The 15,667-nt window shown below is 43.3% G+C and overlaps 1 long non-coding RNA gene across 1 annotated transcript in view; it reads right to left on the bottom strand.

Annotated features, from left to right (window-relative positions):
* LOC140600724 (uncharacterized) overlaps window positions 1-15,234 on the bottom strand; it is a 111,980-nt gene extending 96,746 nt beyond the window's left edge. Inside the window, exon 1 of the long non-coding RNA XR_012003885.1 lies at window positions 14,671-15,234. This is a non-coding gene — a long non-coding RNA (uncharacterized lncRNA). The remainder of the gene's footprint in view (window positions 1-14,670) is intronic.
* Window positions 15,235-15,667: the final 433 nt, after the last annotated feature.

The raw sequence follows: 15,667 nt of genomic DNA, 5'->3' as shown, positions 1-15,667 counted from the left end.
ATTGAATTAATTCACCCTAAGACATAAATTATTAAAAATACATCAGTTTGAAATAGGACTTGACAATGGTATTTCTTAAAATCTCAGGAGATTTTCATGAGCAGCCTCGCTTGAGATTTACTGGCATAAAATGTCCTCTGTGCTGTGGGCCCTGCTTCTCTCTGCCGCTTCTCCCATCATGTGCCCACACATAGACTGAAATAGATGTCCTTTTACATGCACACTCTACTTTGCCAGACCCCCAGGTCTCTTTCACCATAGTTGGAGAACCTGGAAGTTAGAGGGATGTTACTGTCTCCCTCAATGTCTTCCTACCACTATTATTTGCCTTTTATGGTCTGAATGATTATGTCCCACCAAAAACCATGTTGAAATCTTAACCCGCAAAGATGATGACATTAAGAGATGAGGCCTTTGGAAGTTCTTAGTCATGAGAGAAGAATACTAATTGATGGGATTAGTGCCTTATCAAAGACTGCAGAGAAATCCCCAGCCCCTTCCACCATGGGAAGACACAGTGAGGAAGCACCACAGTGAGAAGGCCCCAGGGAGGAGGGCCTTTACCAAACGAGACCACCCTGGTGCCTTGATCTTGGACCTCCCAGCCCCTAGAACTATAAGAAACAAATTTATGTTGTTTATAAGCTACCAAGTCTGTGGTATTTTGTTATAGCAGCCCAAACAGACTAAGACATTGCATCCTAAATCAGAGTCTTCTTTTCCTGGAAATGGATGTCAGAAATTATGTCGCATTATGCATATTATTAAATCTTATTCATTATAGAAGAGCTGAATAAGAGTAAGAAAACTAAATCAGAGGCTACTCTGGAAATTAGTTGAATGTAAATGAGAAGGACAGAGGGAAAGTTCTCTAGGATTCAGCAGCAGCAGCAGCCCATCCCCGTGGTGAATAGATGATGCTGGTATTGGGTTTTCTTCATCTTCAGGGTAAAACTCATTGTCTAACTACAGAAAAGGATTTATTGGAGTTGCCAGAGCTTTGAAAGGGGGTCATAATTCCTGACACCTCTTCCCATTTTTTCTTCATCCTCTAGCATAAAATATCCAGACAATTTGGTTATGACTTAGTAGGTACTGATGGTACAGCTTAGGGTTTCATTTTGATGGATTCCAACCTGACCCATCCTGCTGGATTTGTCATAACAGAGGAGGTCACAGAGACCAGAGTGAGTTCAGGGCAGTTTTAAAGTCCATAAAAATGGATGTTTCTCATGAAGTCAACAAAATTGTATTCTCTGATGATGGATCTGCTACAAGCATTGCTCCATCTGAAATATTTAGGGCTTATTCTTTGAAGATTCTCCTGAAATACCCCCTCAGCCTGTCTTCCGCAAATGTGCCTTCTTGAGCAATTTGGTTGCAGCAGGGAAAAAAAAGAGGTAGGGGGATTTATCAAGATTAATTAATACACAAGAGGAAAGAGATGTAGGTGATTAAACTAGCCTCTCAGGTCCATCATAAATATTTTATTCATTTGTGTGTCTGCAATCCTGTCTTAGCCATCTAGGAAATGGCCCTGGATGTGAGGCCCAAAGCCTCATATGAGTGAAAACAGGGTGCAAGCACTCTTTTAGCCAGGACCACAGATGGAGAAATTTAGAGCAGTAGGATTTCATCAGAAGGGAGATAGGAGGGGTCACACCCTTACTGCATGCCCTGGATAGACTCTGAATGTCTGTAGACAATGAATTATAGGAAATACAGAGGAAAGTCTTGGTGGATGGAAGACAGCTCCCAGAGAAGCCGGTGAACTGGATTGGTACCCCTAAACTCTTCTTTACCTGGGCCTCTCCACTGGCCTCTGGAGATGCACTCAGCTTTTCCTCTCTAGCACATTCACTATTGTTTCCACACACCATCCCTCTGCCCTCTACCATGTGATGCCTTCCCTTTACTCTCCACCTGTCTGGCTTTTCCAACCCAGCCTCAGAAATCAAGCTCCAGTGTATCTCCACAGTGAAGTCTTCCGTAACAATACTGGTTCAGCATTATCCACATTACTTGTAACCAGAAGGTTTTGTCTCAGAGTGGGGCTGATTTCATGAAGGAACATTTCAACTGCCCAAAGTAATTAAAAAGGAATTTTATTCTCTACTCACATCTCTCAAAGGGCATGAAAAGGTCTCCCAACGCATAGTTTGTAGTAATATTTATTAAAACCCTCTTTTATCAATTGCCTTCCCATTCCTTTTTTTTTTTTTTTTTTTTTGCCTTCCTATTCCAAAGCTACTCCAGCATCATGCTCTTTGGCCCCTCCCCAGAAAGCTGCCCTTCCTCCCCTAGCCCATGAGGCTTTCTTTCTTCTTTTACTGCATGGGAAGAAGGGGTAGGGGTCATAAGCGTGAGATTCTCTTTAGAGTTCTGGAAAGAATGTCGGCGAATACAGAAGACATGAATTTGTATCCCATCATCTACTCATTCTATAGTCTCGTTTTTTGACATTTTTTTCCTGTGTCTTGATCCTGTCTTCCCAAATCAATTGTGGATTATTTAAGGCAAGAAGTATGGTTTATTCATTTTTGTATTTTAGCACAGTGTAGGTTCTCAATAATAGTTCGTGGAATGAATGAAAGAATTAAATTATATAAAAGTCAAAGATTACATTTTATATTTCATTAATTCCTTCTGCAAATATCACACATTATATACTCTGTTACTATTTGCTGATGATAATAAAATAGGAAGGCAAACCAATCTCAGTGAAGAGCTAGAGGGAAGGGAGAAGTTAATTTTATAAAGACTGGAAGAGGAAAAGATCTGAGGCCCTGTTCACAAAATAGTTATTGGTACTACCAGCCCACACTGCCCTCACTCCTTCTCTGTGCTCTCTTTTGGTCCAAGCCAGTAGTCCTGATATAAGTTATGGAATATATGACAAAACACCCAGGTTCCAGGAGCATTTTCAGTTGAAGAGGTAGCACTCTGAGACCAAAGATCCAAAATAATGTCTCTTAGCTGATGAATTTCTAAACATGAGGAATATCATTGACTTTCAAAAATACATTACAAGAAGGACCTCAGGAGTTTTTTATTCCACTCTAAGAAAATTCCTTTCTAAATTATCTCTGGCATGCATGGATGAGCTGTCAATGCCTCTTGTTCAGAAGATAGGTAGAAACTCAAGAGATCCATGAAGAATTATGTCGCACCATGAACCCTCTTGATTTCCTTGACTCATTCCCATACACTCAAGTTGTACAATGCACTCTATACACGTGGCACCCTGAATTGAGTGCAACTTTCCAAGTGTGGCTTGACCAGTACAGACTACAAATAGGATAGGCATCCTTCTAAGGTCTAAGCATGTACCCTTAGCAATGCAGCCAAAGGTCACGTTGTTACTTTTGAGACTTCATGACTTCCACAAGGTCTGGAAATCTTTCATTATAGAAAATATTTTCATTACTTGGGGTCTGCAGATTCATGGTTAGTGAAGGGAAAATGATTTAGGAAGGAAAGCATCATGTCAGGAATCCCATGATTTCAGTATCACTATATTGGCTTGGATAGAAGGGTTCAGGAGGAATGGATGGTCCAAAGGCAGTCTTTTACCCATAAGGAGTTTTTAGTCAACTAAACTTCTAGGGCTTCTTCACCCAAACAGTTATCATATATTTAGATACTTTTCCTTCTACCATGAATTTGCACAATTTGTTATATGAATCTTAAAAAATAATAAAAATATGGGGATCCCTGGGTGGCTCAGTGGTTTAGCGCCTGCCTTTGGCCCAGGGCGCAATCCTGGAGTCCCGGGATGGGAGTCCCGTGTCGGGCTCCCGGCATGGGGCCTGATTCTCCCTCTGCCTGTGTCTCTGCCTCTCTCTCTCTATGTCTATCATGAATGAATAAATAAATAAATAAATAATCTAAAAATAATAAAAATATTTTGCTTTTTTTTCTTTTACCCATGCTAAAATTGATCTTATCAGATGTGACCTGTCCTTTAAGTTCTTTGCAACCTATTTGGTTCCTGGGTTTGTTATACACCATCATCCCTATTCTCCAAAAACTTGATCAGCATTGCTCTACCTTTTTGTTTTTAGTTGCTTTTGTATTTTTGGTTACCAATAACATCATGAAAGAAACTTACCCTAACCACAGGGAATTGAAGGTTGTAATTTAAGTGACAGGTACATATATGCAAATGCATACATGAGTATGTGCCCCCTCCTCCCACATAAAACAGAGGCACATGGCGTGCGCTTCTCTGGACACACACCTCAGTACAACATCAAAATCAGTCCAGAGCACATGATAGGTATGAAGTAGTCTATATTAGGTGCTATCTGGTAAGAACTGAGAACACTTGCTGGGACCAGAAAGAGAGGAAACATAAGCACACAGTTGGACAGGAAGGTGTGCAGCTTCTCAAGGCATGGCTTGAATAGCCTGGACCAGATATTGCTCTCATGGAGCCTCATGGACAAAAAGTTACCAGAAGAGAAAGCAGTGCCAATTCATTGAGCTCCTATCACCTGACAGCACCTTCAGATGAATTTTCTCTTAACTGTCACCAAAACACAGTAGTATCAGCCTTACCACCTTTACTTTGTGTATAAGAAAATCAAGGTCCATATAAGTTAGGCCATGTGTCCACATAACACATTGGTTAGTAAGCACCAAAACCAGAAATTTCCTTTGGGGCAATCTGATCCACGCTGCAACTGCCTTGAGGTTGCTGCTTTGACCCCGGATAACCTACTGGCAAACCCCAACTTGCTATAACCCAGACCTCAGCTGGCTCCTTCCCTTGACTGGCCACTGCACTTGTCCTGAAAGCAGCCCACAGCTTGTAGAATGACACCCATATGAGTCTTCTGTCCTCACTTGGACCACAGGGCAAAGCCACTACCTATCCGCAGTCAGCTCCCACTTGCCTTCTCCACAGCAACCCTGCTAGGTTTCCATCCTCCTCCTCCTCAGGTGAACCCTGCCTCACCCAGCACCTTTTCTACCAGATGAAGAACTCAACTTCAAATTCACTTGCTTTGCTTTTTGCCAGCAACTTAGCAAGAGGAGCCAGACTATCTAAATCTTGACCCTCGACTTTCCAATGGTGTGATTTCAAGCAAGTTATTCAGCCTCAGGTTCCTTATCTGTAAAATGAGAATAAGAGCAGAGTCTCTCTATTGGAATTCCTAGATGATGTGAGTGATTTGGTGCATGTAAATATTTAGAGCAGTACCTGGCATGACAAGCACAGGAGACATGCTAGTTCTTATGTGTGCCGCTCTGGGGTCCAGGAGGACAAGAAAGCACAGCTTCCCCCAACTGAACTATAAGAATGAGTAAAGGGGATGCTTAGCTCACAACCAAAAAATAGCTAGAATTGAGATTAGTACTATGAAGGAAATGAGAACATCTACTAGGAGGATCAGGATGAATAGGAATCAGCTAGATTAGGGTCAGTAAACCATGGTTGTGCTAGTTTTAATAAATACAATTTATTGGCACTTTTGTCTATGTATCATATGTGGCTGCTTTGCTTCACAACCCTAGAGTCCCAGCAGAGACCTGATGGTCCCCCAAGCAAAAGCTATTTACTATCTGGCCCTTGAAGACAATGTTTGGTGACCTCTGAGCTAGATGAAGAGGAAAAGGGAGATAATCACATAGAGGATGTAGGAAGGCTGGGCAAGGAACTGGGGAAATGTACATCCCTCAGACATGAGCTCCCCCAACTTCCTGAAACCACGAACCCGCATCTAAAAGTGTATCTATATATATAGCCAGCTTTCACCTTCTTCCCCTGGCCTCTGAGGAAAAAGTGAACCCCCTAGACTCAAGATGGCAACTCCCTCTGTGCTCAAGCATTTCTCTAAGAGCTTGCTCTCCCATGAGCATACTCTCTCTCTCTCAATCTCTCTCTGGTGTTTCTAGTCTCTTGCTCTTTACTGGGCCTTTGCTCTCACCTCTCTCTAGTGGAGTCTCTCATCCTTCCCTTTACTCACCAGTCCACCCAGGCCAGAAACCTACAAGTCTTCCTTGAGAGCTTCTCCTTCACCTTCAAGAGCCCCATTGATCTCCTTTCCATAATGTCCCTCCTACTTCCCGCCTCCCCATTTCTATCTCCACTGCCTCCTCTACTTCCTCAGCTCTGGCCAGAACCTGCTGCCATCCCTCTTCCCACACACCTGCTCTTTCTCTTTCCCCACTCTGCCTTCTGGGATAGCCTTCTAAAATGTAAATCTGACCCTGTCACACCCCTGCCTAAAACCCATTAGTGCCTCTTACCTGTTTACGGGGAAGGATCCAAACTTTTAAACAAGTTAATACAAAAATCTGCATAATTTATCTCCAAGACATCTCCAACTTCATCCCCTGGCAAGCGAGGACCATCTGTGCTACTGTAACAATCATGCATCTTTCTTCTTTACCTTTTGAACACCCATCCATGTTCCACAAACTCCTCACCTCATGAATTCTTTGTAAGAACACCAACCAGATGCACACTTTCCCAGCTTCCCTTGTAGCTAGGGTACAGGATGCCTGATGTGACCTCAGTTTCTCCAGTCAGATGAACCCAAGTCAGATTCTGAACCTATGGCCAGCAGTATGAAGGATGCACAGCACAGAATTCATTCTGGTGGGGCTGAGGACAGCAATGTCCAGGCTCTATGTCAGTGCCCAGGGCCCAGCCCTGTGGTGTCAAGAATGAAAGCCACCATGACTATGTCCAGCAAAGGGGCAATGAATCTCCTCTAGACTACACAGTTCTGTTGTACAACTTTGAGAATGATTCCTGGATCCCATACTGTCAAGCCTCATATTTCTGCACTCCTAGAAATTCTGTGAGGTCCCTATTTTTTAATAAATTCATTTGTGTGCTTCAAGAGTTAATTTCTATTGTCTAAAAGTAATAATTCTTGCTGATATACTTGTGAAGTCTTTTCTTATACCTTGTTCCCACTTAATAGAGAAAACCAACTTCTTTCTCTTTAGTAGTCTCTCTGTGCCCTAATCTCACACATACACACATATACACACACAGAACTGCAAGACATGTATGACACTTATATTCATGTCTGCCTCCCTCTCTACTATAAACTCATTCATTCATTTATCAAACATCATTATGTTTCTACTAAATGCCAGACACTGATGTAGGTTCTGGGAATATAGCAGAGAGCAAGACAGAAAAGGTCTCTATCTTAATTGGGCTTGGTTTTTAGAAAGCAGATGTATCTTATTTGTATTTAAGTGTCTAGTGTAGTGACTTTTGAGTTCCAAGCCATTCCTGTGTCTCTCTTCAATTTGACCTACTGGCTAAGATCGCATGGCACCAATGACCTTAATCCTGAGCATTGCTTTAACATCAACACATGACCATAAAAGTAGGGGTAGAATGTGCCCCAATCGTGTTTGCCTTTAACTAAATCCCCAGAATAACTATCTTGCTCCTTTTAAGTAGCTTGGAGATGAAAGATGACTGCATAGGTCTATTTATGTGTTACAGACGACCAAGGGTTTTGATTTACTTCCTTGTGTCCCTTTTAGCCTAACTCTTCCTAAGACTGGGAAAACAGTAGGTGTTTAATAAATTTAGGTTGAATTTGGCTTAGTTGTTTTATATATAGATATGGATATCCTCACAAACAGAGCTTGAGAAGTGAGTCACAGGGTCTAATTTTTGCAGAAAAATTCAGAACAGCTTCTGATTAGTGAGTTGGTTCCATTTCCCAAGAAATCACCTTAACCTTTAAACACAGAAGGTCAGCGTCTCCTCTCTCTGCTCATGCATAATTCCCCCTGCCCTCTGCTCTTCAGTGCCTCAGCAACCCACCCGAGAGAGACCGAGGGAGAGATGGAGTCAGCAGGAGGAAGAACACGGCCGCTCGGAGGCCCAGGCTGCCTCCGCGGGATTGACTCAGCCCTCAGAATATGTTGTCTCATTTGCTACATTATTAATAAAATTGCAAGAAGTTTGGGAGAAAACTTTTTTTCCCACCTAGAAAAATTAGCATTTACGCCACACACTGTGCAAACTTAGGAAGATGAACATCAATAAAATAGAAAATGTTCCCTTTGAATCTTATTCTGAAGCCAGTGCCAGCAGAGCACTTTGAAACAGTGAGGGAGTCAATAGCTCAGGTTGGGTAAGTCAGGGTCATCTGGGCACAGTGGGCAGCCCCAGTATGGGGGCCTGGGACAATCCAGCTAGCCCCCACTGTCTGCACCATTGTCTCAGATAGTGGGGTGCAGTGTTGGAAGTGATCCATGACAGACTTTGTTGTGGGGGTGGTGATAGCTCACAAGAGTAGAGAAGATGCAGATTTCCTGAAATGAGGCCAAGGTCAGGCAAGTTGGCTTGGTAATTTCCTGAAAGGCCCAGCTGGGCCTGCAGGGCCCAGCCTGCAGCTGGAGGGAGTCAGGTGAACTTAGGTGGGTAGAGGCGTCCAGGCAGGTCATTCTAATTAGTGGAACTAATTCATCATAGAACCCAGATTTCAGTAGCTTTTTTGCAGCCACGTCAAACAGCTAATGGGCCAAATGTGACCTCCTCATACAATCTTCCCTGACTCCCCCATTTAAAATAGCACCCCATTACATTTCCCATTGCCTTTGCTCTTACCACCCGTAGCCAGCTCATACCATAAACCCTACTTATTTGTCTTGCATAGTGTGTACTATATATCGCTTTGCATTACAGGACTAGAATGCAAGCTGCATAAAGATGATGTCACTTTATTCACTGCTGTGTCCCCAGCTCCTGGATCAGTGCCTGGCACCCAATTAATATTTACTGAACTTAAAAATAAATATATCCTGAGCTAAAACTCCTAAGTCTTTCCACGTGAACTGCTCATACACCAGCTTCCACTCATCTGTGTTTGCACAATTTTGAGTTTTTAACCAAAAATGCAGTATTTTATCTTTCAGGTTTTGATCCATTTAGCCAGTCTTTCAAGATTAGTAAGTCTTGATTCCAAGACAATTGTGGATCCTCTCACACTTGTTTCAATCCCCCAAAACCCTAGTGGCATGCCATTATCCCTTATCTGAGCCGTGGATAAACTAATGACCATAATAATGAGTTTCCTGCCAGTAGATATGTCCTCTCAAGGCCAGATTAATTGTTCTCAACCAGTTAAACCAGGAATCAACCAGACAGAGGCTCTCAGCCCTGGAATGGGACTTTAATATCAAGTTACCAGGCACACTGATTTTAAAGATAGGGCCACAATGGGGAAATGAGTGACAGTGACCTCTCTTTGACATCAAAGTATAGTGATGTTTTGTCACCCTTTCACTATTTTTTATATTCCCCATGAGTGAAATCATATGACTGTCCTTTTCTGATTGACTTGCTTCACTCAGCATAATACCCTCCAGTTCCATCCACATAGAAGCAAATGGTGGGTATTCGTCATTTCTAACAGCTGAGTAATATTCCACTGTATACGTAGACCACATCTTCTTTATCCATTCATCTGTCGATGGACACCAAGGCTCCTTCCACAGTTTGGCTATTGTGGACATTGCTGCTATAAACTTTGGGGTGCAGGTACTTCAGTCTTTCACTGCATCCGTATCTTTGGGGTAAATCCCCAGCAGTGCACTTGCTGGGTCATAGGGTAGCTCTATTTTTAACGCTTTGAAGCACCTCCACACACTTTTCTAGAGTGGCTATTCCAGTTCACATTCCCACCAACAGTGCAAGAGGGTTCCCCTTTCTCCACATCCTCTCCAACATCTGTTGTTTCCTGTCTTGTTGATTTTCCCCATTCTCACTGGTGTGAGGTGGTATCTTATTGTGGTTTTGTATTGTATTTCCCTGATGGCAAGGGATGCGTAGATTTTTCCATGTGCTTGTTGGCCATGTCTATGTCTTCCTCTGTGAGATTTCTGTTCATGTCTTTTGCCCATTCATAATTGGATTGTTTGTTTCCTTGCTGTTGAGTTTAATAAGTTCTTTATAGATCTTGGAAACTAGCCCTTTATCTGATAGGTCATTTGCAAATATCTTCTCCCATTCTGTAGGTTGTCTTTTAGTTTTGTTGACTGTATCCTTTGCTGTGCAAAAGCTTCTTATCTTGATGAAGTCCCAATAGTTCATTTTTGCTTTTGTTTCTTTTGCCTTCATGGATGTATCTTGCAAGAAGTTGCTGTGGCCAAGTTAAAAAATGGTGTTGCCTGTGTTCTCCTCTAGGATTTTGATGGATTCTTGTCTCACCGTTAGGTCTTTCATCCATTTTGAGTTTCTTTGTGTGTGTGGTGTAAGAGAATGGTCTAGTTTCATTCTTCTGCACGTGGCTGTCCAATTTTCCCAGCACCATTTATTGAAGAGACTGTCTTTTTTCCAGTGGATAGTCTTTCCTGCTTTGTTGAATATTACTTGACCATAGAGTTGAGGGGCCATTTCTGGGCTCTCTATTCTGTTCCATCGATCTATGTGTCTGTTTTTGTGCCTGAACCACACTGTCTTGATGATCACAGCTTTGTAGTACAACCTGAAATCCAGCATTGTGATGCCCCCGGCTCTGGTTTTCTTTTTCAATATTCCCCTGGCTATTCGGGTTTTTTTCTGATTCCACACAAATCTTAAGATTCTTTGTTCCAACTCTCTGAAGAAAGTCCATGGTATTTTGATAGGGATTGCTTTGAACATGTAGATTGCCCTGAGTAGCATAAACATTTCCACAATATTAACTCTTCCAATCCATGAGCATGGAATATTTTTCCATCTTGTCTCAATTTCTTTCAGAAGTGTTCTGTAGTTTTTAGGGTATAGATCCTTTACCTCTTTGGTTAGGTTTATTCCTAGATATCTTATGCTTTTGGGTGCAATTATAAATGGGATTGGCTCCTTAATTTCTCTTTCTTCAGTCTCATTGTTAGTGTATAGAAATGCCCTGATTTCTTGGCATTGATTTTGTATCCTGCCATGTTGCCAAATTGCTGTATGAGTTCTAGCACTTTTGGGGTGGAGTCTTTTGGGTTTTCTACATACAGTATCATGTCATCTGTGGAGAGAGTTTGACTTCTTCTTTGCCAATTTAAATGCCTTTTATTTCTTTTTGTTGTCTGATTGCTGAGGCTAGGACTTCTAGTACTATGTTGAATAGCAGTGGTGAGAGTGGACATCCCTGTCATGTTCCTTATCTGAGGGGAAAGGCTCTCAGTTTTTGCCTACTGAGAATATTTGCTGTGGGCTTTTCATAGATGGTTTTTAAGATGCTAAGGAAATGTTCCCTCTATCCCTACACTCTGAAGAGTTTTGATCAGGAATGGATGCTGTATTTTGTCAAATGCTTTCTCTGCATCTATTGAGAGGATCATATGGTTCCTGTTTTTTCTTTTGTTGATATGATCTATCATGTTGATTGTTTTATGAGTGTTGAACCAACCTTGCATCTTGGGGATAAATCCCACTTGGTTATGGTGAATAGTCTTCTTAATGTACTGTTGGATCCTATTGGCTAGTATCTTGTTGAGAATTTTTGCATTTGTGTTCATCAGGGATATTGGTCTATAATTCTCCTTTTTGGTGGGGTCTTTGTCTGCTTTTGGAATTAAGGTGATGCTGGTCTCATAAAACGAGTTTGGAAGTATTCTGTCCCTTTCTATCCTTTGGAATAGCTTTAGTAGAATAGGTATTACAATCCAATCATGAAATGGGAAAAAGACATGAACAGAAATTTCACCAAAGAAGACATAGACATGGCCAACATGCACATGAGAAAAATCTCCGCATCCCTTGCCATCAGGGAAATACAATACAAAACCACAATGAGATACCACCTCACACCAGTGAGAATGGGGAAAATCAACAAGACAGGAAACAACAGATGTTGGAGAGGATGTGGAGAAAGGGGAACCCTCTTGCACTGTTGGTGGGAATGTGAACTGGAATAGCCACTCTAGAAAAGTGTGTGGAGGTTCCTCAAAGCGTTAAAAATAGAGCTACCCTATGACCCAGCAAGTGCACTGCTGGGGATTTACCCCAAGGATACGGATGCAAAGACTGAGATACCTGCACCCCAAAGTTTATAGCAGCAATGTCCACAATAGCCAAACTGTGGAAGGAGCCTCGGTGTCCAACGACAGATGAATGGATAAAAAAGATGTGGTCTACGTATACAGTGGAATATTACTCAGCTGTTAGAAATGACGAATACCCACCATTTGCTTCGATGTGGATGGAACTGGAGGGTATTATTCTGAGTGAAGTAAGTCAATCGGAGAAAGACATTCATCACATGGTTTCACTCATATGGGAAATATGAAAAATAGTGAAAGGGATCATAGGGGAAAGTAGAGAAAATAAGTGGGAAAAATCAGTGAGGGAGACAGAACATGAGAGACTCCTAACTCTGGGAAATGAACAATGGGTAGCAGAAGGGGAGATGGGCGTGGGGATGGAGTGACTGGGTGATGGGCACTGAGGGAGGCAGTTGACGGGATGAGCACTGGTGTTATGTTATATGTTGACAAATTTAACTCCAATTAAAAAAATATGCAAAAAATAAAAATAAAAATAAAAATTTTAAAAACTATAGTGATGAGTTCATAAAGCCTCAGCTTCTCAGTGATAAGTAGGATCTTTCATAGCAACAAACTTCCAAGGTGGCCTGGGAGGAATCCTCCATCATCCATACCAGAAAGGTAGGTTCCATCCACAAAAGCAAGCTCTTCTTTCTCTTTTCCCATCCAGGTGTGGCCCATGAGCAATAGCTGGCAAGACTGGGAAGCCTGCCCCGGACCCTTGGCCTTGCACTTCCTCATCCTATCCTTCTTCTTCTTCTTCCTGAGTCTGCAATGCTCTCCTGTTCTCTTCCTTCTTCACACCGAGATGTGTAAACTTATTTAGATAAAGCAGAAAGCCAAGAAACACAGCAATAACCTAGGCCAACAAATACTCAAAGAAAAGGGAGGCTTCTTGATGCTCTTGAGAGCATATAATTCTTTGGCTTTCAGTGACTAGTACAGTATTTAAGGAAAATGTGTCTGAAAAGCCAGAAATGTCAAGGTATAGGGAAGAGCCAGTCACAATATGTATTTGGTGAATGAGTGAATGAATGAATGAACGAATGACTTTGCTATATGAAACAAAGTAAATGGAAGTAATAATGGAAACTGTTGGTGTTCTCTTAGACTTATCTTGGTTTGTGTGGGGACACCAGGAGAAATAATGGCCACTGCCTCCATACTTCAAGGAAAGCATAGGCAAGGAAAGTCCAACATTGGGGTACAATCCACATTCCAGAGGTTGCTATGGGGCAAAGGGAGCTGGCATGCAGCTGAGGCCACATCCTACCTTACCCTTCTTACCCTATTCTGCTTTCCTTGTACCCCCTGCTCCCGAGAGCACCTCCTCCATTAATCACATTCTGAAGGATCCCATCTCAGGTTCTGCATCAAGAGGACCTGACCTGACACGGCATGCATCTACAACACAGGACCTAGTGCTTTGTACTAACTCTGGCCCCTGACCCCCCATTAAAATTCCTCCCACCCTGCCCCCATCACTGATACCCAGAGCTCAGTGTCACCAGGCTTCTACTTCTGCCGACCTCCCAGGCTCCACAGCCACAATATGATGGCAGATGGACCACTCACTCACCATAATGCAGAGACATTCAGAAGTAGCATCTGGAGCCCTAGTCTCAAACCCAAGATGAGCAGCTTATCTCCTGAACCCAAGCAAGACATAAGACTTCCAGTTATAGGAGCAGAACCTGCTGTCCCAGTCATTAAATACTCATGGAACAAATTTGGAGAAGAGGGAGGGACAGGTGGTAAGACCAGAAATATGAAAATGAGACAAAAGGAAAGAGTCACACAAGCTTATCTTAAAAATTCCTTGGTGGGGGGATCCCTGGATGGCTCAGTGGTTTAGCGCCTGCCTTAGGCCTAAGGCATGGTCCTGGAGATCCGGAATCGAGTCCCGCATCAGGTTCCCTGCATGGAGCCTGCTTCTCTGCCTGTGTCTCTGTGTGTGTGTGTGTCTCATGAATGAATAAATAAAATCTTTAAAAAAACAAAAAACAACAACAAAAAAAACTCTTGGGTGGGTCTCCTCCTCCTCTTTCCCATTTCACCCGGGAAAGCAGCAACTCAGGCTGCCTCTGACACTGCCACCTCCCCTGGATCCCCTCTGGGAGGCTGAGAAGGAAGCACATGCTCTGGGGTCAGAAGATCTGACCTTAACCCATTCAGCTACAGATTCAAAACAACTTCAAATTATAGGCCCAATCAGACCACCCAATATGGTCTGGAATTATGCGTGCAACCCAAGCACCGAGACCCCTCAATGCTAGCAGTTCACCCCTTCCTCCTCCACCGAACACCCACCACTCACCCACCTGGTTTTCCACCACCTTCTTCATCCTCCCACTTCACAGAACTGTACAAGACAGCAGACGAACTCCTGAGTCTCCTGTTTGCATACACACACAGCACATCCACAGCCCCCACAAATAGACATACGACACACACACTCCCTACATCTCCACCCTTGTCTCCTCCTAAAAAGGTGGAAGGGGGCTCACCCACCTTGCCTCCTGGCACACCCCCTTCAGGTGCCTGCCCTTCCCTCCCACACCTCCGACCCCTTCAGCTCTGCAGGCTCCATCCTGGGAGAATCTTACTGTGCCAGAGTTTTACCCCTTAAAAAAAATTGGAAAGACTCACAGGACTTGTACTCACCTGCTGCCTGCAGTGAGAACAGAAAGCGCCAGATGGGCGCCCTCACCTTCCTCCCACACACACACACACACACACCTGGTGGATCCCCTCCAGCCGACACCACGAAGGGCACCTCCTGTGCTTCGGGTCTGCACCCCCACCTCCTAAGCCAGGTCTCTTTTCTCTCTATTAATCCTCTCTGAATATTTAACTTTTTCCTTTGCCAGCTTCTCTTCCTCTCCGCCTCTTGAAGTCTGGTTCTTCAGCCTCTGGCTCCCTGGCTCCCAGCACGTGTACCCACAACCCCCCCACACCTGGGTCTCCAGCCAAGCCTCAGGCCTGAGCACACCACAGGTGTGTCAACTTCCCCACAGACAGGGACCTTAAATAAAGCTTACCCAGAACTGAAATTCTCCCCCCCACCTTGCTCTTTATCTTCAATGTCACATTTTAAGAAATTACCATTTCCAGCCAGCCCCTTGTCCAAACTAGAGACACCTGGACATGGTCCTTGCCCCCTTGACCTTTAACCTCCTCCTCCCTTAACCAATAAACCTTCAAGTCTTATTTCTAGGTCTCCAGATACGCCTCTTCCTCTGCATTAGCTGAACACCCCCCCCCCCATCACACCCTCCAGCACTGAAAAAGCGTCTGTCCTAGCCTAGCCAGGGGCCCACCCCATTCCCACTGCAGCTAGATGGCTCTAAAATAGGAATTGCAGCTTTCTACTGTCTCCTTAAACCCTTTCCTGAGTATCTGCCCACACCCCCAACACACACGGTCCTCCTCCCAGGAGAAACAGACTCAGAGAAGAGAAATTGAGCAGACTGCAGCAAATCCAGGGGCAGGAAAATTATTGATTCGTGCATTTGTTCGTTCATTAAATTATACCTTCAGAACTTGGAGTTAGTCCTTCTGGGAGGCTCCAGGCCCAAGCACTTAGTTTCCCTGTTGATTTCCTTCATAGCACTTACCTCTGTTTGTTATTGTTCTCTTTGATTCCCTGTTTTTATGCTTT

The sequence above is a fragment of the Canis lupus genome, chromosome 12 (genome assembly GCF_048164855.1).
Source record: "Canis lupus baileyi chromosome 12, mCanLup2.hap1, whole genome shotgun sequence".
In the NCBI taxonomy this organism is placed as follows: Eukaryota; Metazoa; Chordata; class Mammalia; order Carnivora; family Canidae; genus Canis; species Canis lupus.
The sequence above is the reverse complement of the archived record's forward strand: the minus strand, read 5'-3'. Positions and strand labels throughout refer to the sequence as shown.